General features: G+C 41.8%; 1 protein-coding gene across 2 annotated transcripts in view; it reads left to right on the forward strand.

Moving 5' to 3' along the window:
- ATP2B2 (ATPase plasma membrane Ca2+ transporting 2) overlaps window positions 1–25,993 on the forward strand; it is a 286,168-nt gene that overhangs the window by 29,479 nt on the left and 230,696 nt on the right. For both annotated transcript variants that reach the window (XM_032120304.1, XM_032120303.1), the window contains exon 2: window positions 5,751–5,850. The gene's annotated coding sequence lies outside the window, so the exon portion shown is untranslated. The remainder of the gene's footprint in view (window positions 1–5,750; window positions 5,851–25,993) is intronic.

The raw sequence follows: 25,993 nt of genomic DNA on the forward strand, positions 1-25,993 counted from the left end.
TATATCTGCTATAACTTAAAAAAAGAGAAAATAATGACCCCCCCACCTCTCTCTGCTGCTCTAGTCATCCGCACTGGATAAATATTCCCTGTCTCCTGTTCAGTGGCAGCTGCTGCCTCTGTACAGCAGCTTCTTCTGGACCAAGTTTGCTCGTTGTGTGTTACACACAAACTTATTTTCATAAAATCATTACTGAAACCCAAAATGTGGCCTCAAGACTTAAAATATCTTTAGTTTTCCTGGGTTTAATCTTTTGGATTTTACACTTTTGATACCTAACAGATTTATTTTTCCCAAGTCCTCCTCCTTCTCCTGTATTTCTTTTTAATCCTGCTTTTCCATGCAACACTCCTTTGCATTTTATTTTTTTCCCCGAGTTTCTGCCCAGATGGAGAGTTTTATATGTTCTTAGCTGCCAGGTTTTATTGTGCAGGGTTTTTAACAGCAAGGTCAGTCCACGGGAAGTTCTGTTATTCCTAATGAAGGATAGGTGGCACTCTTGTTATTTTTGTTTGCTTCCTGAAATAAATCAGCTGTATGTACTCTCTCCGATTTCTTTTTATGGAGTAAGTGCTTTAGAGAGTGTTCTTGAACATGAAGAGGATTTGATTTTATTATTTTTTTTTAATATGAACATGTACTTCAGTTGCCTGAGTCTGTGGCTGGATCACAGTACTCTCTAGGAAGAGAAAATGTTATTTTTATGAAGTCCTTAAGGAAGAGTGCTCACCTATATGGCACTGCCTCATTTTACATATACATTTTTGGGATTTTTTTTTTTCTATTTTCTTAGTATTTCATAAGGCAAAGAAGAAAGCCAACAAAGCCTTTAATGTAATTGAAACTGCAGTGATTAATACCTTTATACTTTGTATTTTCTTGTTAGTTTTGGATTTGAAGCATAGGCTTAAGCTGGCATGGTAATCCTAGCACTGCACGTTAGCAAGTTCTAAACAGTCCAGAGAGCCTTTATTCCTTAAAGCAGGGAAGTCAATCTGTCTTGCCCTAATTCCATCAATTCATTGTAAAATTGGATACGTTTGTGACTTTGAGTGTTTTATGCTCTAAAAACCCTGAAACACCGTACAATTCATGCTGGTAGAGGTATGACGTGCTCGGGCTTTTCTGGAGCTCTAGAGGAAGATTCAGCTCAGCTCCCTGGAATGTTTTCCCTCCTCAGGAACACGGTTCCATGGAGGGGTTTTACCCTCCATGCTCGATTACCGCAATCGGATCAATGCCGTCGCTCCCGTGGGCTGACAGGCTCATCTGGCTGAGGCCAAATGCTCTGGTGACCTCAGCCCTGGTCCTTGTCAATCAATTGATTCTGTTCCAGCTCTTCCCAGAAAGGTGCCCCATGGCTGAAAGGATGAGCAGAGATTAGAAAAGTTTCCATCCTGCCTCTGTGCAAGAGTGTGAATCTCTTCCACGTGAACATGTAAATATTCAATATTTTGTGGCACGTTCTGGCCATGGAAACATCTCTGTGATGGGTCAGGGCTTGTCCAGGGCCACAGTCCGTTTCCTGGGAATTTCTCAGCTGAAGCCCTCTAAGCAGAGCCATTCCCAAGCTCTGAAGCTCCTGTAGGGCTGCTTTGGTCTTGTGGTTCAAATAAAAGATTAAATAGGTAACGTGGAAAGAAAAGGAGACGTTGATTCCAGCCAAAAATCCCTCAAAAACCCCCCTGTGTTGATTTCATTGAAATTTCATAATAGGTGTTACTCCCTAAGCATGGCATAATGTGCTTTGTGGGTTTTAATATATTTTTTTTCAAGATTTAATTTTACTTAGCTACAGTTTAGGTTTCTGGACTTGACTATGCTGGGATGGTATGGGCTTAGATGAAAGCAAATCTCTCTTGAAAGAGTTTCCAATCTAATTTAGGTTTTAGGTATCTTCACTTAAAAATATTTAGTTAGTGTATATTCACTGGGGAAATATAGGGCTTGATTTTAATTTGCATGATGATTGGATTATGGAATTAAAACTTGATTGAGCAAGTTATTTTGTTTTATTGGATGAAGGAACATAACTCGGGAGATTATTTTGCAGTTTATATTTTTGGTGCCATCTCATGTAACACAGGCCCATGTATTACTCATCCCTCCCTTCTCCTGCAAAGTCTTTTGGATTTCTTATTTCTCTTTTTAATTTCAATACCCTGGAGTGTTTGAATTTCAGAGTCTCAAATAAAAATCTATTTTGGGGCAGGAAGTTTTCTTGATGTTTTGGATAACGTTTACTTTTACTTTCTAATGCCAAATCATCTTTCAAGCTGATGCCATCAAGGCACAGAATTCTGTGGTTTGTATAATAATACAAGTCCCAAATGGTGGCAGTTACTGAAGTTAACACTTTTTGCCCAACTGTGGGAGTACCAGCATCTTTGAGAGATTCCAATTTTGGTTCTTATTTATGCTTGACATTTAATGTGCTTGACATTCTGATTATTTTACACCTACCTAATTTCTTCTAGCTCTAGGGATAATGACAATATTTTAAGCATCTGTGAAGTGTAGCTGTGTGTTATTGAGCAGGTGCAACGCTACAAATGGAAGGAAAAGTCCCTAAACTATTTCTGGAATTATTGTTTTTTTTGGTGTTGCATATCTCAGGGCCAGGTAGAGTTGCTCACCACCTTGGTCTGGTTGCCAGTATTAGATTTGCTAATATTTTATATCCTTTTATTTACAAATATATCTATCTGTGTGTGTATAGATGCAAATAAATCACATAATGGACACTGGGTGCTTACAGCGTGTCCTTTATGATCTGGGGGTGAGGCATAATAGAGAGAGTTTTCCAAGTTGTTATTGGGGATTTATATTTTTCCTAAATTTTGAATTAAATTGGACTGTAAAATAACATACTCAGTGTAAAATTCAGCCCTTTAAACTGAGCTCATGTGTCCATGGCACACCTTTAGTGTAGAGCTTAGAACAGCCTTGTGTCTTGGTTTATAGATAATTGGGATATAACCTGAGAAATGAAAATATATGGGAAAAAAATTACCCAAAAGATTGTAAGTACACTCTGTGTAAAGTCTTTACTCTTCCTTTGCAAAATAATTTTATTAATCTTTTTGAGTATTCCCATTTAATATGTGGTTCCCTGCAGTCATGTCAGGTTTTAGGCTCTTCTGAAAAGCTTAAAATTTTTACCAGGGAAAGAGGGAGCAGGACGAAAACAGTGGGAGAACCAAGTTCTTCAAAGAAGTGCAGCTGGTGGCCACAATTTCCTTTCTCGTGTACTGGGAGTCTCGTGTTGCCTTTGACTGTTGTAGTTGTGAGTAAATTGACTGCATGATGAATGATGAGGAAAAGTTAAAATACTTTATTTTACAGACCCATGTTGGGTGCAAGTTAAATACTCACCCAAGTCCTCCCAGAACAATCACCATGGCCCAGCAAGGGGTCCTTGAAGCAGCCCTGACTGAATGGATTATAGGGACATTTTAAAAATTTCCTTTATTTTGCAATCTTGCCACCTGGTGGTACAGCCTGATAGTAAATATTTGGTTAGAAACCTATTCCAAAAGTCATATTTTCTTTGGTAGGCAAGGTCTTAAGAGTGGAATTTAAGACTGGATCCTAAGTAGGTTCCTGTCTTTAGCAGGGGGTTTCAGTGTGTTCTTCCTTCAGTGTGTCAGTGCCCTGGGTCAGGGACAGTGCAAGACTGTGCATCCCTTGGCATTAAATATCACAGAGTCACATCAGAGGGTGGCTTGGCTTGGAAGGGACCTTAAAGCCCATTTCATTCCACACCCATCCATGGGCAGGGACACCTTCCACTATCCCAGGCTGCTTTGAGCCCTGTCCAACCTGGCCTTGGACACTTCCAGGGATCCAGGGGCAGCCACAGCTTCTCTGGGCACCCTGTGCCAGGGCCTCAGCATTCTCACAGGGAACAATTTTTTTCCTAATATCCCATCTAACCCTGCCCTCTGGCAGTTTGAAGCCATTTCCCCTTTTCCTGTCGCTCTGAGCTCTTGTAAATTGTCTCTCTCCATGTTTCTTGTGGGCTCCCTTCAGGCTCTGCAAGGCCACAATTCAATCACACAAAGCTTCTCCTCTCCAGGCTGAACAATCCCAGCTCTTGCAGCCTTTCCTCCCAGCAGAGCTGCTCCATCCCTCTGCTCATCCTGGAGCCTCCTCTGGGCTCTCTCCAGCAGCTCCAGGTCCTTCCTGTGCTGGCCCCAGGGCTGGGGCAGCCCTGCAGGTGGGGTCTCACCTGAGGGGGGCAGAGGGGCAGAATCCCCCCCTCCCTGCTGCCCACGCTGGGGCTCAGCCCAGGGCACCAGGGGTTCCCGAGTGCCAGCACATGGCTGGGGCATGTCCAGCCCCTCAGCCACCAGCACCTCCACGTCCTTCTCTGCAGGGCTGCCGTTCATCCCCCAGCTCCCACTGATTCCCACAGACATGAGGGAAGAGAAAGTCTGGAGAAATTGTGTGGTCCTAGAACACTGCCTTGTGCATGAAGCTTCACAATATATTTGAAATGTAGTTCACAAAGGCATGGTGTCCATGTCCTGGAAGTCCCAGATAAAAATACACAAACCGAACTGACCTAAGTTGTGGGAAGAATATTTAAGGGATGTTGTTACACCTAAAACCAGTCCTACAAATCCCAGCAATATGGAACTTAAATGTATTTGGATAGATTAAATGTTCATTTGGGCACAAGGTGGAGACCGAATAAAGCCCATGACGTGCAAAACCTGGCAACGCTGACACTTAGTGGCAGGAGCATCGGGAAGCTCACTCCTTTATGCTAATCCAAGATGAAGCAGATGTGGTCTTCCTGGTGTCTGCAGGGAAATCCTCATTTATAATGAAGTATGTTTTCACATAGTGTTCAAAGGGCCTTAAACAACCCAGTTTTTGCAAGCTGAATCCAAACATGATTTACTGAGGGGTGTGATGAATTGATCATTAGCTGGAACTTACAAGCCAGAAGTGGATGTTTTCTCTCCCAGGAGTGTCCCCTCCGGCTCTGCCATATGCTGTGGTTTGACACGAGAGGAGCTGAATATAATTCTGTGTCTTGGGTCAAAAATGGCATCGTGCTGGAGCACAGCGCTTCCCTCTTAATACAAAAACATGGAAAATGGGTTTCTTTTTGCCCATCGTCATGGTGCAATGGGGATGTGTTCCCACATGGAACACTTATGTCCCATCCAAGGAGGGCCTCTCCCTGCAGAACTGCTGCCTTTCCTTTCTGTGTACCCTCCTGAGCCTCTCCAGTGAAACCAGTCAGGATGTCGCTTATCCATGACGACATCGCTGTGCTGACCTTAAGACCTCTCAGTTTTTCACTTCCAAGTTCTTATGTCATGCGAGGAAAACCAGGGGAATGTCTCCACTCTGTTCCTGCCCTCTCTGCTGGCCTTTTCCTCTCACACAGACACAAGACATGAAGTTTTCAGTCTCCAAAAGCATAAAAAACAACAATTATTTACAAATATGAGAGGCCAGAGGGCTACAGCTCTGATAAATGAATAAGAAGAGATATCATTGGGACTGAGGCCTGTAGTTTCAAGATTTTAATTCACGTCTTTGGTCACAGAGTTGGAACTTTTAAATCACTTCATTTTACTGCAAAATGTCCCTAACTATTTATGACACTGGATGTTTGCTCTTGGATCTGTTTCTCCTGTGGGGTATCCTTTAGATCAATCCTTGTTTGTTCTATTAATTTGCTTAATTCTCTGGGGTTTGTCAAGTCTAATTATCTTCTTTCTTTCTTCCAGTTTTGAAATCAAGATTGATTAGCCAACACGAGAAGACCCAGCTGGTTATGTGACTCAGAACCCTGTTTATGAAGCACTCGCTCGTTTTTACAAGACAACTGTAAGTTGTTTCTTTTTCTTTTTCTCCCTCAAATTAAAAATCTACTGTTGTAACTTCACAGAAATTCTAGAAAATTCCTGAGGAATTCACTCTTATTGGTAAATACAATCCTGAATATTTGCTTAGTGACACCAGCCAAGGACACAGAAGGGCTCTGTTCACTTTATCATACCACTACCAGAGATTTTTTCCACATAGTGATGGTTTCACTTTGTTTAAGGAGCGATTCCCTCAGTTAGGAAGATCAATCTGCTGTCTCTTTACGCTGTGTTATATAAAATGTGGGATCGGGGAATCTGTTTTGGACTGCACTGCTGGTGGGTTGTGTGAGGGAGATGCTCAATCCCAGCACGGAGACTGAAGAGGTGCAGGAGTTGGCACCTCTGCAAACAGGTACCTCTGGCAGAATTCTGGATTCTCCCACAACCCCCAGACCCTGAGATTTTGGACTAAATAATGCTTAATCTGTACTTGATTTAGACAGTGTTTTTCCACAATTATAAATTTGTTCTTCTTAAGGCAAACCCTCAATTTTACTTGCAAACGAGAGTTGCTCAGGTAAAGTATCAGAGTTATAGTCTGGAGTGCAAGTGTGGGGATGCAGAAATGAAAGTTCCAGCAGTAATATTGCATGGCTTAATTATTTTTTTGACATATATCCTGAACTATGTTTTATAAACTAAACTTAATAAAATTATTAGATCCAGGTGGAGTGCTAATATGTTTGTCATCATGTCTGATGTGGTGTGAATCTTATTTTATCCTTTTTCAGTTGTGTGAAAATGTTCTGCCTTAGCAGTGATGAGACTTTAATTTCTGTACCCAGGTGGTGGGGGGTTTAATTGCTGAATTTTGGAGCCATACATTTACACAGTGCTCCCTTTAGATGAGCAGGAATCCAGCCAGTGCTATCAGGTATGGGGCAGCACCAGATTATCTCAAGCTTTTCTTTAGTTATAACTTCACTGTAATCCAGGCAGGCTGAACTTCATAATCTTGTTAAAATGGCATTGCCCAACTGCCATGGATTGTATAAAAATTCCATTATTTTGTAAGTGGAAGGAACAAGCTGGTATTTATTCTGATTTTTCTCTTGAATAGCAAGTGATTCTAGTAACTTGCAAATAGTGATACAATGCATGTAAAATCTGTATTTTCATTTGTTACCTCTCTTGTTACTGAAGGTTCATTAACCAAGGAGGCAAAATGAGGTCTAATATTCCAACTATTAGAGAAAAAAGGGAAAGTAGCACTCACTACCAAGTAAGTTTTGGGCTTATGAAATAACAGAACCAATAAATAAAAATTAGTATTAACTGTGAACTAGAGTTTTGTAGAGTGAAGTATAAGCTTAGTTTTTATTTTTATGAGTGCAAAATATCGGAGAAAATTTGCTTTATGACAACAATAAATATATTCCAAGTATATTGAGATTAGTTAGCATGTCATTAGGGGTGAGAGAAAATCACGCTCTTTTTTCAACAAGTGAACATGGGAAACAGAAAGATAACAAGAGCACCCTGTTGCTTTGGGAGTCTGTTCACAGAACTCTCCCTCTCCTGTGATGTGTGTGGAACAGACTTAAGGCTTGATAGGAGAAGCACGAAGAAATTAATAACTCAGATAAAAAGGCTTTGCTGGTTTTCTGTGGGTAATGAAGGAAGCTCTCCATGGATTAGAGCTCTAAATTCTGTGTAGCTGCTCTGCAGAATACTGCACAAACTTGTTTTTGATTAACTTTTTTATACCATATATTGAGAAACCTGAAATAACAACTGTTGTGTTAGGAAGTTTATAAAAATAATTGTATTATACAAAGTGGCACTCGCACAGCTTTAATGTATTCAAAATATTATGTAATGTCAACATGGAGAGAAATTACCCAAGGGTTTGCTCTCTGTTTCCACTGATAATTTCCAGATGGATTTCCTCTCAGGTGATGAGTGTACCTACAGTTCTCACCTCCATGTAAATGTTTGATGGGCTCTTTTAGCTAAAACGAACCCAACTCATATCAAAATGTTCTATTTAGTGCCTATATTTTTTTTCAATATGGAGCAGAATGAAAGCGTGGTCATAATGACTGTGTGGGCAACTGTAACATCGAGTATTGCAGGGTGCTCAGCATCACTTCTTCCTGACAGCAGCCGTTTGTCACTGGTGCTTTAATGAAGGTTTTAATAGGTGCCACAAGCTGTGCAGACCAAATATTGTGCTTGTCTTTCAAAGGACTACAGATTCAAGCTTCATTTTCCCCCCAAACTCTTAAAACAAGTAGTCTATAATCTATTTGTCAGACATTTAAATGTCTGGAAGAGACTGAAAAGCGAAGATAGACTTACTAGAGAGGGAACTTTCTTAGTCATTCAGCTATTAAAAAAAGAAAAGCCTCCCCAAGGTTTTTGTCCTTTTTTTTTTTTTTTTTTTTCAGAGAAATAAGCAGAGGTGGAAATGCTGTAATTTTCCCTATTTCTCAGCATAATGGTTTCAATTCCTGTTGTGGAAGGCGAGCTGCCAGGCACAACCACACAATTTAGTGAGCTTGTGGAGATAAAAAAATTGTAACCCCCCAAAACAAACCTTCCTAAAGCACCCTGTGCATTCAGCCCCTCCCATCCCATTCCAGAAGGATAAAATGGGCTGAATCCCTGGATTCCTCTGGGTTTAACTTCCCTCCCACCCAGAGCTGAGGCTGCACACATGGAAGGTGTTGCTGTTGGCACTGATGAGCACAAAGCACCTGCTGTGGTCAGACCTTGGCAGGAGGTCCCACTGCTCTGGGAATGCTCTGGGAATGTGTCTGCTGAGCCCAGGAGCCCACAAGGATTATTTCTTCTCAAAGGCAGCTGCAGGTGTTGTCCCCTCCTAAAGATGTTCCCATGTGAAATCTTTCCTGGTTTTGTTTTGTCATCCCTGTGATTTATTGGAGTTATTAAGGAGCTACTTTGGACTGTGCTGTTATTTCTGTGCTGCTCAGCACTGAAATGCCAGCTGGAACTGAGGATGGAAAGCTGAAGGAATGGTTTTATCTCGTGCAGCTACACCTGCTTTCCCCTCCTGGCCTGTAAATGTGGAGCACTGGGAAGCCACTGGAACTCTGGGCTTTTCCAGCAGTGAGGTAACCTTTGGAAAGCAGCTTTTGTTACTTCTGCCATCCCCACTGGAGGCAAAGAGCAAAGCATGGGGCTACAAGTCTCACTTCACTGCAATTCCCAGCACCAATTATCCATCAGCTCATCCCAAACAATGAGAAATATCAGCAAAATCTGGTTTGCAGGTGTGACGTCAGAGACAGCCCCATCCATCTGCTTCGGTGCTACTTTGGTGCCCTGGGTTTGAAGGGGAAGAAGAGGCTGTTCTGATTTCTGTCACTTGGTAGCTGTGAATGTGAGGGTGCTCCTTCAGAGGGGCTGTGCAGAAGCAGAGCAGATCTGTACCTACAGCTACCTGTACATTCATCTTCTCTTTGCACAACGAAATTAAATATATAAATATCTGGGAATGAATTTGAACTCTTCCTACTTTGAAGAGCAAACTTCCTCTAATTAAGTGGTCTTTTCCTACTATCTGATGTTAGTGACATTTTATAACCAGACAATTACTGCTTCACTTCAGTTTTATGTTGTTTCCAGAGGTCAGGAAGGGTAATATTCCAACATAACCACATTCAGTGAGAGGGTAACAGCTGACAGGAGCTCTTGCATGGGGTTCTCATCAGTATCTTGAAGTACATCAGAAAAATATGGATTTTTATCTCTGTTTAAAGGTGATGGGAACTGTGGCCCTGTGAGGCTGTCCAGCAGGGCTGTGCAAACCTCTCCATGTGTTCTGTTGCCTAAACGTCCCAGTCTAAGGAGTCCTGAGCAAGAGATTAAAATACAATATGGAAACACAAAAGCCAACAAATTTAATGGTATTTAATGGAATAAAATTAAGATTTTTTTTTACAAAACAAAAAATTGAAGATATTCCTGCTGCATTCTGTATTGTGTGTTCGGTTCAAATCATCTCTTGGATGGATTAATGTGAAGTTAATAGATAACGTCAGTTTACTTTCTAATTAATGAGTGTTACCCTGGAATTTAAATAATTCTCACCTGTCTTGGTGTGACCCGGCTGTTAAAAATGGCAACAAGCATCAGTGCCAGGAGCTGCTTTTCCTTTTCCTCTCTGGCAGAGAGAACAGTGTTTGTGCCCCCAGGATTCCAAGGAATTGAGTAACATTGAGGGGGGACAGTCAGGTGAGACTTCAGTGCCTGCTCGAGGGACGGGAGGAACTGTATTTCATTTATATCAGTTTATTTATAGTATATTTATATATATACTATATATATAAAAAAATATATATCTAAATATATATAGTATATTTATAAATGAATATAAATGATAGCCTGGCCCTGGCTTGACTTCTGTGTGGCTGTGGGAGCCAGGCAGGAGAATTCCTGCTATGTCCAGAAAGTAAAGTTTCCATGGAATTTTCTTGCACATCAGGACATGTTTGAAAGATTTTATTTTTTAAATCAAATTTTAATGCTGTGTTACTAACTCTTGATGTCATTAGTATTTACTCTTTCTTACTACTTTTGATACACTTTTCTGATTTAAAATTGTCTTTGGAAATATTGAATATAACTCAAAAGATAAGAGCTCACAGAAAGAATGAAAATAGTTTTATAATATTAATTTTATTATAGTTTTTTTTTAAAAAAATATATTTTAGTTTTGCATGTTGGAGATTTTCCCCCCCTGTTTATTTAATGGATTTGCTGCACTGTCACCAAAAGAGCTGCTTTGAGGATTGCCATGAAGTGGTTAATTGTATGTTCTGGGTGTTTCTCTGAGGTGTTGCTCAGTAATCTTTTGAAAAAAAGCATTTTTTCAGGACTTCTGCACTGCCCACCTCTGTAGGCACAGTGGGAGCTCCTTGCAGGTGCTGTTGGACACATTTCCCTCTCTGAGCAAAGACAACGTGCTCCAGGGAGCAGCTGCAAGTGAGAAATTCCCCCTGACTTTGGAACAATCCTTGATAATATCAATAAATTGCTTGTGATCAGTTAAGAGCTGCTGTCCATGAAGGGAAATTCGTGTCTGCTCTTTGCTGCTTTAGGGGTTTTCTTGGCAGGCTCTTTGATGGTACAGGGTTTGTAGGTGTGTGCCCGGATTTTTACTGGCTTCTGGCTCTTCCTAGAGCCTGGGTTTCTGCTGGTTTCTCCTAATGAAGATCGTAGAAATGGGAATTTTCTTAATGTGACACACGAAGGGCTGAGTACAATTCAAATGCTAATATGTAGGAACCAAATCTCACAAAGGAGTGTGTTAACATTTGTCTTTATTCGCTGTATTTCAAAGGATATGTGCCAAGTCTTGCTTGACACTCAGAGCATTCTACATTGTACAAATTCACCCCTGAAAGGCAGAGAGAAGCATTTCCTTTTTGCATGGTTTAAATCTTTTGATCCCATGGAAAAGTGACTTTTTCCTTGCATGACCCCACCTGAGCCTGCTTTGCTGATTCCTCCACTTTCTCCCACATTTCCGTGTTAAATTTCCCTTTTTCAGGGAGAAACTGAACTGAAGACATCCAGCAGAGACTGGAGAGGGGATTTTTTTTCCCCAGCTGATTTTATTGCTTTCCTGGGTGCTGGGAAGTGTCTTCTTTACTTTGGTGTTCTTTGCTCTCTTTTCCAGCTTGCCCTGCAAGTGCAGCTCCTTGCTGAGATCAGCTTCAGCTCCTTTTAGACAAAACACAAGTTCCTTTTTCACCTCGTCCTTATTAGAATGTATATTGAGCTCTGGGTCTTGCTCAGCAGCTTTAAGGTCTGTGTTTTGCCTGCTCTTGGTCCTGGCTGTTGGAATCCCATTGACTTCAGGAACTGTGTTCCCTTGCAGCAACAAATAAGTGAATTCTCTCTTTGCTTTCCCCTTGCTGAGCCAATCATTTCCCATTGCAATCCATTTTCCCCTGGAGAGTTCATGTAAGCCAGGGATATTAATACCTATCCTGACCAGGTATTTGATACTGCCCAGCTTTGCAGGGTTCTGTAATCCACTGCCCTTCCTGCATGGCTTTCCCTGAGCTGGAGATTCCTTCAAATGCAGCTGGAGAGGAATTTGTGACTGCTCCAGAACAGGACCTCCCTTCATCACCTTGGTCAGCTTCAGGCTTGGCCCTGACTTCAGGCTCCTGCTGTCTTTGTCCCTTACTTGTCCCTGTCATATTCCAAGGCACAGGTTTTGAATTCTTTGGCTTCTCCATCATTTGCACCTTTCGGATGGATTGAGCGACTTGTTCCTAAATCTCCTTTTAGATTTCCCTGTAATCTCTCCCTGCAGATGTTGGTGCTTCAGTGCTCAGTGAAGTGATGCTTTGCTTTTTACATACTCAAGCAACACATGGTCTGCAGCCAGCTCCTGAAACTCACCAAGTATTTAAGAATATGTTTAAATGCAAGGTCTTACAGAAAATGCAAATTTATTACTTCTCACTTGATTCTCATGATAGATTTCTGGAGAGTGCTCTGAGGCTTCTTTTTATTGGTGCTATCACTGCTTTGCCTTCATGCTTATGCTGATTTTCTTTCTTTGCCAGAGCCCCATAACACTTGTTATCAGTAGCTACAATTTCCTGCCACCTGTGGTGGAATATATTTCTTCATTATGAGCTTTTTGCTGCTTCCTCAAGTTTTGTCTTTGATTAGCTGCTATGGAATTTTTACATATCATCATCACTTGTCCTGCAAAACTTGATTATCTGATAGATATGAAAATTGCTGCTTCCAGCTACTATTGGCCCAGATCATTTAGTGCCAGTCCTGGTACCAGCACTGACCTGAACTGATGCTAAATCCGGTGCGAGAGAATGTGGTGGGTTTTGTTGGGTCTGTTTGGGATTTGTGGTTGTGTTTTTTTCCCCCCTCTTCTTAAAGTGAAAGAGCCCTGGGAATGCTAAGGCTGGGATCAGTGATTCACCTGAATTGGGCTGGAATATAGCAGAGATCATAACTTTTTAGCTTGAATTTGGTGAATATTTTCTTAATCTTATTTGCAGCAACTTTGCATCTCTGTTTTAGAGTCTTATAATTTTAAGGATCTCTTTGAAAGTGAGAATGTTTAGCTGAGGATTGCCACTCACTATTAAATCTTCCTGGACTGATGTGCTGTGAATCCCAATCTGTTTGCCCAGATCCAAACAGAAAAGAGCATAAATTGCACCAGCTCCTGGCTTTATAAATGCAAACATGGATCTTGTTTTTGTCCATTAAATGGGTTTTCTGGACTCAGTTTAAAAACCCAAACTTTTTCTTGCAGGAGCAGCTGCCCAGCTCCTCCTCTGTAGCAGGTAGTTTCTTCACTCCATCAGCATCATCTGGGAATGAGGATAAAAGCTGGGTTTGTCAGAGTGTGATAAAAGGAGCATGTGTGTATATGAAGGCAAATGTAAATTTCCAGCATCAAAAAGAGGACTTGGCAACTGCAGATGTGTGGCTTAAACACTGTAGGAGGAGAGGGAAGGAAGGGTTTTGTTTCTTTGTGCTGAGCTCTGCTGGAGCAGCTGGCGCGAGTGCTGTAGCAGAGCTGAAGTGGCGTCGTAGGTGAAGCTGCTGCTGCTGCTGTCTGGGATTCAATGATCCAGCTGATCCTGCTGGGAAAGCACTGTCCTGGGAGAATGCTGAGGGGAAAAGAGAAGAATCATTTTCTGTAATCTTTATTGACGTTTATAACTTTACGCTTTCTAACCTTACCAAGCCCCTGGGATGTAAATTCCAGCTTGCAGGGAGATGAGTCCTCGTTAGTCTTTAGAAACTTGTGTTAGGCAGGAGAACCCTCGAGGCCTGGTCATGAAATGATCCCTGGCACTGCTGGAAAAGCTGTACTGTTGGCCTCAATGGGTGTCCCTCTGACCACTTTTCCCAGGTCCTTCTGTCACCTTCTGGGCTGCTCTGGCTGATGGGTTTTTGGTTTGTTTGGTTGTTTGTTTTGGGGTTTTGTTTTGGGTTGGTTTCTGTTGTTGTTGTTTGGTTGGCTTGGTTTTTTTTTCCCCCAGACCTCACTGCTGAGGAATTCTTCCTTTTCCCATCATCCCACAGGTCCTTGGCGTGCCCAGTCCTGCTGGGGCAGGTGGTTCACCCCTGTGGATATCTCTGTCAGCAGTGCTGGAGAAACAGCACCAAAATGGAAATTAAATCAGTGCCCATCGCTCTTTTCTTTTTGGCGTGCAGGCATTTCTCCCCTCACTGTGGTTCCTTGGGGAATGACATGGCCATGGAGCATGTGAGACTCAGGGAGCTGCTGAATCCTCATTCTCTCACAAGCTTTTTCTAATTTTTCCTAAATCCCATCAAGTAACATTCTTGAAAATTAGCAATGTAGTTTCTAAGGAGAGCTAGCAGCACATTCTTTCTTTATGGTAAAGTTTAACAAGGAAACTTCTTTTTCCATATCCTGTTCTTGAGAGATTTTCTGGATCAGAAGTGGCATCTGAACCAGAGCTTGTAACCACCAGGAGTGGGTCCTTCGTAGAGATGATTCAGGGAAATGTGGAGAGAGGTTGGTTGGTGGATTTTGCAGGGGAGTGGGGTTGCTTTGTGTGAACAGATCAGACCAGGTCGTGATTGTTGGGAAACCTGCTGAGTGGGCAGCCAAGGAGCCCTGTCAGAACAAAGGGTGAGTGCTCCAGCTCAACAGCCCATGGCAGGGTCCTCTGGTGTCATTGGGAAAGAAAAAGAGGAAAAGAAGAAGGAGAAAACCAACCTGAGGCAATCAAATTACAGACCCAGCCCGACTGTTTTGGTGTTTCAGACTAAAGGGTAGCAAATTGGGATTGCAAAGGCTAAAGGAGGAGACGGCAAGAGTTCAAACATGAGATTTTTAAGGATCAGAGAATTTTCTCTCTTGTCTTCATGGAGTTTGAATTAATTTTGGTAAGATATGGATGAGTAAAAATTAAAATTTAAAAAAGGAGAAGCTGAAAAAATAATTTTATTGCAATCTGAAAGAAAAATGGCAGAAACAGAAACCCCTCCAAATCATCATTACACTTTGAATATTAACAATATAAAAAGGGCTTTAAAGCACTGGATTTCTTTGCAGCTGTGTGTGTATGAATACACAGGGGTGCTGGTGTGCCTGTTCATACATGCACTGCTGGAGTTCAGCAGCAGCCCCAGCGTACAGCAAGATTTAAACCTGTGAAAAGCTTCACTTGTTTCCCATCTGGAGGCTTGCTTGAATCCTTTGATTTTACTGGAGAAACCTTGACTTTTGTGATGCTGTTATTTTTTTTCCATGAACTTTGTACGTGACCAGGCTTTTGTTACTTCTGTGGTCAAATTTAAGTAAAACAGATAATTTTCCTACCACAAATTCAAAAAAAAAGGTGTAATTTAGATTTTTTTCCCACTTTGCTTACAAAATGCTGGTTGTGCTCACAAAATACTCTCTCATTATACAACATTTTAAGTTCTTGCGATGGTGGTTCAGTCCTTGCCTGTTAGGAGTTGGAAACTGGTATGAATGATTCATTTTGAGCAGCTATTTTGGGGGTACTCACATCATCTTGGATGTGGCTTCACATGAAATGGATGGGAAAATGGGAGTTTATATCCCTCCTCCACCTAGCAATTTAAATGAAAATCCACACTTGAGCAGGAGACTGTCATTGGGATCTCTTTGGGAAGAACATGCTTTAAAAATACAGCAGGGAAAAAACAAGGCAGGATCCCAGGAATGGGGAACAGTGGGAAATGGAGGAAATCCTGTGGGCAGTATCCAAAGTCACACTTGGCTTTAAGCCACAGATGTTTGCAGTGCCTGAAGAGAAACTCAGCCAAAACAGCTCCAATGGAACTAAAACTGCAGCAAGGCAGGAGAGAAGCTCTGCTTATGTTCCCACACATGGAGGCAGAAGGATCTGCTCCCCAGAGGGGTTTGGGGTTGTTTGTTGCTGCTTGGGAAGGATGGAGAGGAAAGAGGGAACACAGGTCTGTCATTAGAGCTCTAAAAGATAATCAGAGAAGGTCAATTTCAAAAGAGAGAAGTCAGATGTTTTATAAAATGGGATCTAAATAAAAAAATATATAAAGCTTTTGCACTGGGTAACAGTTGTGTCATTCTCATTGCTGTGGCTACTGGCTTGAAGTTGCTGCCAGTCTGTTCTGTAGTGTATAAAATTCAGTTTTATGAGCAAATGAAATACTGTGACAATATTTATGATGAGTATTTCTAAAGTACAGAAACAAAATGCACTTTTGCTCACATACAATCAAAATGCAGCAGTGTATTGAAAAAAGTTTATTGCAGCTTTGAATGAGCAGTGAATTTAATGAAACTTCTGTTCCACTGGAGTTGGTTCCTGGTTGATTAATGAGAAATAATCCATATTTCTCAATGCAGGAAGAAATCATGTATAAAATACAATTTTAGTAATATTTTTCATGCAAGCTGTGAACTATATAGTTTAAGGGTTTTGTTTCATCTCTCTGCACTGTTTTTTTTTTTTTTTTGTTTGTTTGTTTGTTTGTTTTTGTTTATAGGCTGGAGCTGTAACAACCCAGGCAAAAGTCCTGAGATGTTACGCTTGCCCAGTTTGACCAGTCGCCTATGCATATTCACTTTGAGCAGATGGGATTCCAAGTCTGTGCAGAAATCCTGTCAGAAGTATCTCCTTTACTACTTCTTATGTTCCAGCTCTTTTCACAGCTCTCCTTTTATTTGGGATATGTTTGGTGTGGGAAATCTGTGTTCTGACAAAATATTGACAGGTGAACAAAGAGGCAGTGTGCTCAGAGAAAGGAATAACTTTGTCTTCTCCTCACTGTGAGAATGCCTGACACATTCTGGGTGTGCTCCTGTGTGCTGAGTGGTGATTTCTACCTGGATGAGAGGAAGTTTGGACTCTTCAGAGCTTTGGGTGGGCAGGGATTAAGGTTTGCTGTGTGGAGAGCAGGAACTGGTCTCAATGAGACTTTGTGCTCAGCTTTGTTACCACCAATAAATGAGCCGTCCCCACATAAGTCCTGGATTGCTGTAAAAGAGAGGTTTTCTCCTAAGAAAGCTTTAATAAATCCAAGGAAGTCTCGCCAGTAATTTTACAACGCCAGTCCCATGGAGTTCTAAGGCAGCACAATCCACAGTATTTATAGAACTTCATTAAACATCACACCTGTTAATTCCCCATCAAATTGAGGACAGGGAACAAAAGCAACTTAAAACGAAGAAAAAAGACTCGGCCATGAGACCTCAGTGATTCTTTCTATGTCTTAAGTACAGTCCTTGGGATTAGTCTGCTAATTTCATACCTCTAATTATTTGTTAAATGAACTTATAAGGTGGTAGTGTACATCAGACTGTAAATTGTTTGGTGCTGGAGTTGTCTGGTTGTGTGAATTTTGATAGACAAGACATTATTTGCCATAATATCATTTATGTATCTGGAGTGATTCTGCCATCCAGGATTTAACAGCTCCTTCTAATAGAACCCTAAAATTTCATTTCTGTGATTTCTACCTTTTTCTAAAGTAGTCCTTTCACTCTTATTCTGAAATAGAAGGAAATTCTCCTAGAAGCAATTCTTTATGCAGACTCTCTTCTGGGGAGAGCTCCTATTGCAAAATGCCTGATATCTTTACCGCAACTGATTTGAAAGTGCAAAAGGTCAAAAATGTCCTAATTTGGTTTGGAAATCCACGTGTCAGCACAGCACATTTCAGAAGAGCTCTTGGGGCTTTGTAGAAATTGCATTTTTCCTTTTGATTTTAATTTTATACCTGGAAAGGATTAGGGGAAGGATTCAGCTGATGGCTGAGTGGTAAAACAGAAAATATTTTTAGAATGGAAGATGCATATTGGAAAAGATTGAGACTCAGAGAGATGTGGCATGAGGAAATATTTATGTAGTTTAATTATGAGTAATAATTAGTGAGTGATGTAGGAAAAACATTTTTAGTGAATTTTTCCCCATCTCCCATGCCAGATCTCCATGTTTGTTTGCTCCCGGTTAGTGCAATATTATTCTTGACCTTGTTCCCTACTGAAGAGATATCTCACAGCAGGGTATCATCTAACCCAAAATATAATTTCCTAGAGAGCAATATTGAGTCATTGATTTAGTTACTCATTCTGCCTTTCCATCACCTATCATTTTGCCAGAGCTGCTCCCTGGTGATAGTGACCTTGCAGGATGACAGATTAATTCCAGTGTCCGGGAATTTGTGCAGGCTGCTACTCAGCCTGCTCTTTTACAATATGTGTGTACAAAACATAATATTCTTTAGTTCATTAAAGCAGTTTAACTTTGACCAACCCAAACTCAAACACAGGAGAAGCTTTAAAAACTCATCCTTTTTTTTTCTGCTCTCTGCTCTTAAGTCCCTCCTGTGACCTGAAAATCTTTTGCCTCCAAACTGTTCAGTGGCACGATGAAGCAACATTCATGCAGTTCTTGTGGTACCTGGCTGCAAGATCCACCCAAAACGTGTCACAAATCTCACAATTAATGAGTCTGTGGGGTCCAAATGCCAACTTGTAGATGTCACCTGTCAGGAGGAGCTTCCCAGTGCAACGAGCCTCATTTCAAAGACCCTCATTTCAGGGCAGTGGAATTGGGCTCTCCAGGTACCTCTGGGAGAGAGTGCCTTCAGTTGCTGCTCTTAGAAACGCAGCCACAACACCTCCAGTCCTCCTGGCTCCTCCCCAAAATCTCTGTGGCAGCTTAATTGCTTTGATTTTAATCCAAATAGCTTTTGGGAAACTGCTTCACTGTCACCGATTAATGTGATTTAAAAATGGGATTTTTAAAACTGGATTTAGGGAAACTTTTAAACCATTTTCACAGCCCTGATGAAAACCATTCTGGAGTTTGCAGCCAACCTATTTTTGATTGGTTTTGTTTGTTTGTTTTTAACTGATCAATATGGTCATTATAAATACATGGTGCAAAAGGTGCTGAGAGGAAATATTAATAACTGGCAGCACATAACTTCATTAAACATTAACTTTGCAGTTGTAACTATGCCAATGTGTGTTCTATTTGCTGCTGTGGGAAATACTAGTGAAAAGCTGTGAGAACTTAGAAAAAGAGGCTGTAACTTCTGAGGGATACAGAAAATTCTCTTTTTTTGTGTACACCATGGAGTTTTCTGAGCAGAAGTGATTTATATTTGATTTTGCCCAGCAAATACACACACTACATACAGATGTTCTCCACTGGGACACTTCAGTTGAGATTAACAGCTTGAAATCAGAGACACTTTGTGGTCAGCGAGGAATCGTCACCCATGGCATAATTACCTTTTGGTGGAAGGGGATGATTGACCTTTGTGAGGTTTGGTGGAGTTGAGACATGTGGCTGTTCCATCAAAGCTTCAGCTGATGGAAAACTGGGGTTTGGCCTTCTTGGTTTCACCTCCAGGGTCCCAGTCCTGCCTTGCTCTGGCTTCTGCCCTCATGTTTGAATTGATCCAAATCCTACTGAAGCTTCAAAGAGCCCATGGTGGGAACAGCCTATCAACCACCTAAAGCTCTGAAGTTGAAGGAAAGGCACTTAGAGAAGAGTTTCATTCTTTAAAATCTAGGATGTGTAGTTGATTCTGTTAAAAGGACTCCTTAATGTAGCAGTTGTGCTCCGTCCTTTCCAGGGACAGCAGACATTCCATAAGATCATGTGTAATTTTAGCGTTGGGATTAGTACCCAATGAATGTTCTGTGGTTAATGCACTTTCAGCTACATTTGCATTAAAAGGAAAAGCTTTAGTTCTTCATAATTTCCCTCATCCTGTTGTATTATTTTTTTAAGAGGAGTCACTATTGCAGAAAGCAAAATCCAAACTTGTGTGTCTTTGTGAACTTCAATTTGCATTTGAGCTGTTGCACCTTTTGGCTTCCAGTTGGGATTTTCTTATTCCTGGAGCTGATGGACTATCAGCATGCTTGCTTGGGCAGTGATAATGGCTCAATGGAGCGGAAGTTGAAATTAAGATCCATGAAGGAATATTTGTTGACAAAAGCAGAAAAAGAATCCCATTCCCTTTTCATTGAGCATCACTTCTTTCCTGCAGTTAACCCTGCAGAGAGCTGGCTGGGGAAGGAAAAAGAGAGCAGAAACAAAGCAAAAGCAGAGCTTCAGAAAGACATAAATGAAATTTCTGTAAATCCAGGTCTCTGAAATGAATGTCCCTGAGGTGAAAACAAGCTCCAGTGGTCCCACATGGGGAGCAGGGAGAGGCTGCACCGTGGAGGAGGATGTGGCACAGCTCTCTGGAGGAGGCAGCTCTTGGATCTGCTTGGGTGTGCTCCACTCTGGCTCTAAGAGATGCTTGACTTCCAAACTGAAATATTGCATGGTTTGCATTGTCAAAGAGTGTTGAAAGGAACCTGTAGAATCTGTATCCAAGCAGAAAGTTTAAATGAAACAAAAATTAACACGTTTTCTATCGTGAGATTGTCCTTGGATAAGGGAGCAGTGTGGCTCTCACTGAGACATTAATTTGGGTCACGAGGTTTATTTGTCACCTCTGAGTGAGAAACCTGAATGTACAGAGACTTCAGAGCAGGAGCAAACCCACAGCTCCACACGGCAGAGTTGTGCAGAGGTTAACTTTGAGATTCTGGCCAGGCCTCATCTAATGTGATAATTACCTTCGGCACCTTTGAGTCTAGGCCTAGTTCATCTTGCAAAGATAAGGTAATAATTTACCACTTAACCTCATTCTTCATGTGCCAAATAACAAAATTGTACAATCAAAACTTAGATGTTCCAGTTGGGAGTAGGGAATGGAGGCCAGTGTCTTGGGCAAAAGCACTGTTTGGACAGGAAAATATGCAGGAGTAGGGGGAAATTTTGCCTCAAAACAAGTCTTGCATCGGGACTTTTCTGGTAAACTGGGATTTGCTGTGGCGAGACATGTCCAATTCTCCAGCAAACATTTGTGGATTTCCAAATAGGCCATGGTTCAGGCAGTATCTCCATGCTTTGGGTGGCATTTTATGGTAGGCTCTGTAAAGTTACATGTGCCTGGTTAATTTTTAGTTTTGTGCTATGGCTCAGACACACTTTGTGCAAATATGCTTTGATAGAGGCTGAAATCCCCAACTCCAACCTGAGACAGTCTTTAGTGTATTTGAAATAGGAGTGGCACAGGTTAGTCCAGATAAAGAGGGGAATATTTAAGAATTCCCGAGGTGAAGGAGACTGTAATTGCTACCTGGCACCTGAAGAGGAGATCTAAGTGTAGTCGATAGCTGTGTTGATGATTTCTCCATTAACTCCTGTGTGTGTGAGTTCTGTTTACAGCTGAATAATTGTTTATATGTAAATAAAGCTATTGCATCTTTCCCTCTGTAAGGACAGTTTTAGCTTAATTACATCAGAGAGAGATGTGTGGGGAGCTGGGGAATGTTCATCTTGTGATTCATTTTAAATTTGCTTCCTGTTTATTTGCTACTTGCCACACTTAATTGAGTTGGGTTTTTGGTTTTTGGTTTTTTTTTTTTTCTTTCTGAATGGAAAAATGTGCATTCTTTCCTTCTGGTTTTAATCTAATAGGTGACATTTTCATTCTTTCTGGAGAATTAATTAAGGTGAACTGTAGCTTCTTTTCCAGGCACCTGAGTGGGCTGAGATACTGCTGTCATTTCTTGTTGTGGATGTTTGAACAACTGTAGAATCTCTTTAGAGTCAGTTGTATTGGGGCTTTTTTTATGGTGTGGGAAGAGAAATCATGAATTAATCTCTTCAGTGGACCTTGGCTCCTCTCACAGCAAAGTTTCCCTCCTGTAAATGCTCAGTATTATGTCAGCTCCCTAGAAGTGCTCATTATCACCTACACACTGGGTGTCAAGTGCTGCTTTCTAAGGAGATGAGTTCCTCCTCCTCCTCCTCCTCCTCTTCCTCCCTCACTCTTGCTCAGCTAAGGAGAAGAAAATCCAAATTACTGCAGCCATCCAGGATGGGAGATGGAAAATAATTCCCTGATTTGGTTGCTGTTTCAAGGAGAGAAATGAGATCCAGGATGTGATTCCTCCTCAGCAGCGCTTTTGTGCTGACCTAATTTCACCTGACGTCAGGAGCTTTAGCATGAGAGGTTTGAGCAGAGCTTTGAGTCTTCCAAACCCTCTCTGCACACCCGGATTAAGATTCCCTGCTTCTGTCCATTCCTGCTTTAAGCAGGCTCTTACAGCCAGCACTGTGAGATGTTATGTTTGGATAATTCATCCTAATAACTAAAAGGCTGGGTTCCTTAGACTGCAAATTCAAATTCTGTGGAGAAATAACAGTGACACCAGCAGCCTGGGCAGTGGCATTTCAGCCTTTTCCATGGAATTTCCAGTCAGAGTGCTTAATAGAGCTGTCCCACTCATATTTTCTGGAGGATTTCATGTTTTTGGAGCAGAGGTTTTTCAGCTGTGGCACTGCTGAAGTCACTAAGCTGGTGCCTCTGTGCAGCCTGTGCCTCTGCCTGGTGGCTTGGCCTGCTTTGGTGCTGTCCCTGCAGCAGGATCCCTGTGTTCCCCCCATCATCCTGCTGCACCTTGCTGGTAGGGAGGCCACCAGTTCTTGGTCATGGGCAGCTCCTCCAGACAGGCCAGTGAGCCCTTGGCCCTCATTGCAGGCGCTGCAATGGGATTTGGGATTTGTAGAGCAAACGGGAAATGGTTCTGGAGGTGCGGAGGGAGAGGTCCCTCTGCCAGGTAAAGGAAGTTTGGAAGTCCTTCCCTGCAGAAAGCTGGGCTGCCAGCATTAACTGCTGTTTTTCAGATTTAAATGTTGGGCAGATGGATAAAACAAACTCTTCAGACAGTGCTTGTTTCTAGGAGATCATAGAAGACAGAAACAGGCGCTATTGGCAAAAAACCCTGGTACGGGAGGGCTTTATGGCATTCAGGAAGCACTGCTCTTAAAGGTCTTTTCCAACCTGAATCATTCTGTATGTGGTTGCTCCACGCGTATGGAGCTGCTCCAGGCTTTGTTCAATGTGTACAGAAGCTTTACATCCATGCCACACAAAAATGGTGTGTGTGTGTTCTGAAGAGTGTCAGGTTTTGGTTGTTTGGTTTGGGGTTTTTATAAATTATCCAAGTTGAAAGCTGAGGAAGCAGGAATTCAGTTTTATATCTAAAGAGATCTGGAAATGCAATTAAATTAATAGGGGTAATTTCAACACAAGGAGCAAAGAATATGGGATGTGGAAGGTAAGCCAGAAAAAGAGGAGCTGCTTCCTGAGACCAGCCAGAAGAGCTGGGGCTGGGATTCCTTCAGACCTGTTTCGTGTTGACTTTCATGCTTGATAAATAGATAATCTGAGACTTGACCCAAATATACGTAGGTTAAAAACTGGTAGAAAGGCCCCCTTGAACAGTCCTGAGGTTTTTCTAATCCATGAAAATAAGAGGAAATGTTCAATGTTTCTAAGAACTCACGGGAAAAACTCCGTAGTCCTCCTCATCTCGGTGTTACATTCAGTAAAACATGGAACATTGAATTTACTCCTCTGAATTTTTGTTGCAATGTAATAGAGTGTAATAAATTCCCCAGTGATTTGGCTACTTAATATTTATTTTGTATTTACCCAGTAGATTGTATCTGCCTATGGAAGGCCTTCAATCCTGAGAGTTTATCTGAGTATTTAGCAATCTTGTTTGTCCTCGCTGGACATTTGGGAGATGATCTATCGTGGATATATTTAGGAAGCGGACACGGTGAAATTAAATCACTCGGTCAAGGTTACGGGGAGAATTTGAGATGGATGTTGAAATTAAGCCTAGATCTTCCTAGCCCTGAGCTAATCCTGTTGCAGCATGGTCACCCTATGTTTGAAATCTCTTCTGTCATCACGAATTTCTTGTTTGTGGCTTTGGCTGAGTTTGCTGCAGCCACGAATTGTCTGTGGTACCCGAGTGGGGACACTTGCAGAAGCTGCTGAATGAGCAGCCCCTCTCCCCCCACCCCAACGGCTGGGCAGAGGGAACCCCTCCTCCTGGGAGAATGCCCAATTGTTATGCAAGTTTAGAGCTCAGAAGAGCCTCAGTTAATTGTTCAGTTGGATGGAGAGAAAGCGCTTCATTCGAGGTGGCATTCCCAGAAAGTATCCTGAAGGCAGGTTCAGTAGGAGGAGTGGAGCTGGGCTGGGAATTAAAGTGCCACAGACCTTGGTGTCAGGCAGCTGCCACCAGAGGAGTCGGTGCAGAGGTGAGGAGAAGCCTGCAGAGCTCTCAAACTTGACTTTTAAGTGTCTGGCTTGAGTCCTGATCCCAGAATTGGGGCAGCGTGGAGCTCAGCACAGACTATTTGCTCAGCTCTTCACTCCAGGATTTTCCAGGATGATATAACCGAACATAAGCTGTGCTAACTCTCATTCTTTTACAGCTAAATATACATCTCTGGAGTCTTGTGGAGCTTGAGCTGATTGTGATGGAGAGGCAACAGTTTATGTAAGACGTGTGTAGGAGATCCGAGAGAGATCTCCACAGGAATCATATTAGAGCCTATAAATGTGGGAACGGTTATTTACAGCTGAAGTATGGGGTGAGAGAGGAAGGGATAAAGGATCTGAATCTCCCTGTTACCCATTACCTCCAGAGAAGTGCTCAATATTGCACTATGAGCTCAGTGTCAACTAAAATTGATACCTGAGTCCATTAGGTGCCATATTTATAAAAGATGAACTATTAGTTTGAAAATTAAATTTCGAAGTTCACTTTCAATCTTGGGGTCTCAAGCCCTTAAAAAAGTAAAATTCCAGAGCTCTTTAAGGTTGCCACTAAATCTTTGTAAAACTGCATTACTTAACTGGATGCTGGTTTTGCTGCGTCCAATAGCAAATTTTTTAGTTCTTCTTGCTGGATGCACAAGTCAGTAATGATGTTTAAAAATAATTACTTGGATTGGTTCTGTAAGGGATAGAAAAATGTGCCTGAATAATGTTCACTGCCTTGTACTGGTTAAACATTCCCTTCCTAGAGATTGAAATCCCTGCCTTGCTGCTCTCGTGCTGATTCTGCAAACACACCCAGAGTCTTTCACTGAAGGAACACCAGTGCAATCACTTTCCCTATTCATGTTGCCCAAATAAACCATGTGTTTAGGGTTTCTCATAAACCAGAAGAAAAGAAGCCAGATTTTTGTACAAGTGAGGTAATCTTGTTCTTTACAGACAGTGATTTCAGCATTTATTATTATTTTTGCCTTCCAGGAAACACAGGATCCAAAACTTGTATAAATTAAATATCCTGGTGTAGACTCTTTTATGCTGTTATATCTCTGATGTGTATAAGTCATACTTTTCCAGTGGATTCCTTAAATACCATATTGAAGGATTTTAGATGGTCCTTCATAAACCGTGGCCAGCCTTCCTTCCAGGGCATTCACTGAGTTTCTTTCCTCAGTTGGTTTAGAAGTACCTCCCTTTACACACATTGAAATTATATCCTCTAAAAGAAATTAACTTCTTCTGTTCTTAATAATGTGATAGACTTAATTTCTGTGTAATTATATTTAACTTATTTTTAGTTTGGACTGCGAGAAAGCAAATGATGTAAAATGAAGTTTTCAGAAGTGTCAGAATTTTTTCATAATCCTGTAGGGAGGAAGAAGAGGCATCCCAAAGATGCTTTCCCAACTATTTTAGAGGATAGACACAGGAAATGGTTCTTTTTAATTCCCCTGGTAACAAATGATCATTCTTGGATCTGTTTCCTCTGGAAACTCTTCTGGACTCAGGGAAGGGCTTTGCTGGTGTCAGTGACACGACTTCAGGTGACATTAGTGAGGGGTTGGCTAGAGATGTGCTGTGGGATGGGTGTTCTGGGGTTTTGTGTATGAACAGGACATTTGTTTGGCTATCAAAGGGCCTTTCTGACAGCCAAGGGACACCTTTTTCTCTTGGGACCAATTTCTCTGGACAGCTGGAGGCTCTGTACCTCTATTAATTAACAGCTGGGCTGTGGCCGTGTCCAGCACCGTGTGCAGTCCCTATGAATTTTTGCCCAGCCCAGCCTGGGAATGCACACTCTTTTCTTCCCAGAGGGTGAAAATGCCTTTGGGAACTGAAGGTGCTCTACCTGGCTCTGCTGGGTGCCCTGAACAGGAGCGGGATCAGCTTCCTGGAGAGGAACACCCCGGGCAGCTCAGACACGGTTTGGGGCTCCC

The sequence above is a fragment of the Corvus moneduloides genome, chromosome 11, assembly GCF_009650955.1.
Source record: "Corvus moneduloides isolate bCorMon1 chromosome 11, bCorMon1.pri, whole genome shotgun sequence".
NCBI lineage: Eukaryota > Metazoa > Chordata > Aves > Passeriformes > Corvidae > Corvus > Corvus moneduloides.